We start from the raw sequence: 4576 nt of genomic DNA, 5'->3' as shown, positions 1-4576 counted from the left end.
CAAAGGCATTTTCGGATGCAGCAGAATAAGAAAATATTACTCACACTGATGCCTAGCCAGCATTACACGCACCAAGACTACAGATATGTAAGAGGTTCTCACATATCTTTAGTCCCAAGCTAATCCCTGCTAATAAAGAGTTCTTAGAACTCCCGCTGTTGAATGAGGGATGAAAGCACTGCCATTCCCCAATGTGTGTTTTGGTGTTTTCATCTTTTATGCACGGCCTAAAGTAACACAGGGTTTCCACATTAAAGTGGAGTTCATTAAAGATTTCAGATGGATGTGGCAAAAAGCATTTCAGCTCAGAACTTCACAGCTTATGTTATATGAGCCTTTATCATACATATTTTTGTTACAGGCTGTAAATCTGCTTCCAGGAAATTCTGGACAAGGCATAGAGCTCCTATGCTGCAGACCGGACGAATCTAGAAGAAATAAGTATTCATACCAAGGCACTATTAAGAAAACAGTAGACATTTAACAAATTGACTTTCAGCAAACAGACCTAATAGATTTAACCTTTTTGTAAAAATAATTTTAAAAAGAACTAGAAAAGTACTCTGAGCGCACAGACCTCATTTCCACCATGTTGTGATTTCCACCATATGTTAAAGTCCTGCATTCATTTTATCTACACTACTAGATTCATGGATAACCGAAACATAGCTTTAGCATTTGAATTAACATCGATGTCATTAATAACAAGCTGACAGAGTGATGAACGGTCGTTCTGTACTCTCAAATATTTTGTACACTTTGGTTATTTCTGCAGTTACTTACTGGCTTTGAAGCTGTTAGCTAACGCGATGCTAGGGTGGCATAACTACAGTGATGTTATTGCATAAACAGACAGGGAGTAACTTGACCGACACAAGGAAGGAGGCGTCAGTCACATGGCAAAGAGAGTTAAAGTGAAACAGGAGACATGTAGAGTCATTGTTGATGTCACAACATTGTTCTGAACTTTTCTGTCAGTAGCTCCGCTCAGCCCACTCCTGTAGTGCTGCCTGGCTGTAGCTTACTGCACTACTGAGAGGACAGCGGTGAGGACTGAAGGACTGAATGTAGTCAGAGCTCCATCTAGTGGACAAACGGCGCAATGACAGCATTCGACGCCACTGTGACACTTATCAGCATTTAGCATTTTATGACAGAATAACCAGATGGTGAGCCAGAACATCACCAAAATGTAATCATCTGTTCATTGTGCCATTATCAACATTTCCGAAAGATTTCATGAAAATCCGTTCATAACTTTTCGAGTTATGTTGCTATCAAACAAACCAACCAACAAACAGATAAACGCCGGCTATAACACAACCTCCTTGGTGGAGGTAATAAATCTATATTTAATTTAATTTAATGCTAAAATTTGTGAAAACTATGATTTTTCAAATACAGCATAAAACATTTACTCACTATTAGATGTGATGAAGATGCTACAAAATTGCTTACCTGCCAATGAAAAAAGGAAGACCGTGGCCCTCTTTAGGAAGTCTTGGCTCCTAATTTACTCCAGAGAGAGAAGCAATGTCAACCCACTGGCTGGATTCATGTATAAAGGTTCTTCATTCCTACATTAGTTTGTCTTCCAACAACACCAGGGTTGTCAAAGTCAGCTGTGGGAAAACAGAAAACATGGTGTTGGTGACAGTGTGACTAATGGTTGTATTCAAAAATTGCTTATCATGGACTAATGGGATATATATTGTAGAAGCTCACTGGATGATGGATCAGTGGTCAGAGTGAATCGTTTGGACATCTGTTTTTGGGTATGAGGGTTTTTGTGATGATGAAGGTCACCTGTCTCCATGGGCAAGGCCATTCCAGTGCCGAATCATAGTCACTTGATACTAAATGAAAACTAACTCCAAAAAATGCTTCTCGCAGAGCTATTACCATCTGGTAAGCACAACCTTCTACTGAAGACACCCGAGGGCTGAACAAATAACAGTTGTAGTCGGTGGTTGTCAAAAAGCCTCTCAAAGTCCTTAATTTGCCAGACATAATGTAGACACTCTGTCTCCGATAGATTGATGTCATCAGTAGAAAAGCTCTTGATTTCTGTTATGCAGGTTGGGCTGCATTCAGGGGAACGTTGTGACAGTTGCGTAACCTGGAGGGAAAAACAAATTTTACCAACTGCTGCTTGTGGCTATTGTTTTCTGTTGTCGCACTTTTTAAAATATTTGGAGCTACGCCACCGGCAAGTCTTTACGAACGGTCATGTCAGTCATGTCAGTCTCTCCACCACTTTGCTTCAGACTAAAATATCTCAAGAGCTGTTGGAATGATAAGCATGACCTGTTGAAAACTTGTCAAAGGTGCTCATGAGATGAATCCTAATGACGCTGTTGATGCCCTGACGTTTCCTGTTGCAACGCCAACTATCGAATGTTCCACCATGACATTTGGCATCGACGTTCCCAGGAGTAGTAGTAACATCTGATATGTCAAACCTTTCCTACTATCAGGTAAATATGTTTTTGGTTTCTTACTAAATATCTATCACGCTAATGGCATTCCTATTATTCTTAGCTATTCTTAGTACTTTTCGTGCTAGTTGGCTAAAATGCTAAGCTAAGATGGTCAACATGGTTAACTCAACATGCTGGTATTGTCACTGTGAACATGTCAGCATGTTGATGTAAACTCAAAGCACCACTTTGCCTGACTGCAGTCTCATGGAGCCACTATCTTGGCTGTAAACTGTTTTTTTTTGTTGTTTTTTTTGCAGATTTCCCTCCTCTCAAATTAACATCTCATCTTCCCGTCTGTTTCCTGTAGAGTCCCTGTCATCCTGGAGCTCTCGGAGCCAGATGTTTAGCTGATCTGATTGGCTTCCGCGATGGTAAAAGTAGAACTGGAGACACTGAACGGGACATTCTCTCAACTTCTTGGTCTCCAGCCAGGCTGAGTCTCCTTCCTGACCTGAAGCTGCATGCATGAAATGACCTTTGGAGTTTCGACAATTTTCAGTAAGTAATGATTGAAACTCTTGTGATACTAGTCATTTTAGCTTTACTGTTAAGACAGATTTTGAGAAAGACAGTCAGGCCCAGCCCCCCATCTTGTTCAGGTTGGTACTCTTCCAACTTTGGCCAAACCTTTACGACAAAACCTCATCCCACAGATATCCAGACTGGACAAATCACAGTGCTCCATAAAGGAAACTGATGCATCTGTGGTCATATAAAGAAACCACACAGAATTTTATCCACAATCCAAACAAGTATTTTGTGATATGGTGGACTTTTCAGTGTCTCAAGAGCAGTCAAAACTTTCTGCACTTATAAAGGCGTTTCAACTTATATGCATCAGTGGGGCTCATTTCCATTCACTGGCCAATTTAGTACTGAGGTAGCTTCGTGACAATTATGTTTTCCATGTTTTTGGAGAAGAAGTTTTTACCGTAGTGCATCACTGATAAGTAGTCACATGGGGAGTTGAATTTTGCACTTGATTTTGGGGTTAATGTCTTGAAATTTTTCCTTGAATCCTGCAAAACAGATTTAGGCACCTCATGCATTGTAGCAGCATACGACTTTTCATTTCTTATTATTATTATTCTTAAAATTCCTAAAGTAATAACATAGAATTCTCATTAAAATTGACTTTGCACATTAAAATCAATGGAAGGGTGTGCTGGTGGATCCAAGCAGTTGGTAAAGGGAACAACTGGGGACATTTCACTACTCTCATAATTTGTATTTAATAGAAATATTTCTACTTATAGATTTCTCTTCATTCTGCATACTGATGCTTTAAATTTGAGAATAAGGTAATCTAATATGCTTTTAATTATTGTGAGAAAAACTGTATTTGAGAAATGCCTTAAAAGATGTAGATGGTGTATCTTATCTTATCTTATCTTATCTTATCTTATCATATCTTATGGCACAGTAAAAGGATAAAAGAATGCAACATCTTAGGATAGAGGATCAGATTGCCACTGCCAAAGCCCAATAGATTATATTTGATAAGAAAAAACTAAATTAATCTGGATTCTTTCTGACTGAAAGGTAGTATTTCTCAGTCTGTCTGGGCCTGAAATCAATGCATGACTTCAGAAGGAAATATTCAAACCCCTGCGTTCGAATCAATGTTCATAAACATAGTCATAATTAGTATTTTGCACCATGTTTTGTCTTATAATTTGTTCCCCCCTCAGTCATTTATGAACAGCGATAAAGGGAAAAGCTCTATTGACCGTCACTCACCAAAGTTGTCTTCTTCATAAGGACCGGATTGTCCCACAACTGTTTTGCATTCAAAATGGCATAACTCTGGTTTGTGTCTTAATTTCCTTTACTGAGGTAGAGTCATCAAATTAATGGAGGCAAACTCAGGGGTCCACCATGAAAATGACAAGATAACAAATGAAGCTCTCTGCTTACTTTAATAATGTCGCCCTCATATAAATCCAGGCCTGGAAGGTAAACAAACATATAATCGCTATTGTTATTGAAGCTGAAGGACAAAAAAAGTATAACATTGCAGAATACGGTTAATAAAAGTGAGTGATTGTAATCTAATTAGGGTCCGAGCACCAAAGGGTGCGAAGACCCTATTG

At 39.0% G+C, this 4576-nt stretch overlaps 1 pseudogene; it reads right to left on the bottom strand.

The window, feature by feature from the left end:
- Nucleotides 1-216: 216 nt before the first annotated feature.
- Nucleotides 217-4091, bottom strand: LOC103373926 (meprin A subunit beta-like; annotated as a pseudogene).
- Between the last annotated feature and the right edge of the window lie 485 nt (nucleotides 4092-4576).

This window comes from Stegastes partitus, unplaced genomic scaffold (genome assembly GCF_000690725.1).
Source record: "Stegastes partitus isolate 25-593 unplaced genomic scaffold, Stegastes_partitus-1.0.2 Scaffold2099, whole genome shotgun sequence".
In the NCBI taxonomy this organism is placed as follows: Eukaryota; Metazoa; Chordata; class Actinopteri; family Pomacentridae; genus Stegastes; species Stegastes partitus.
Note: the sequence above shows the minus strand (reverse complement) of the source record. Positions and strands in the feature narration are given on the sequence as shown.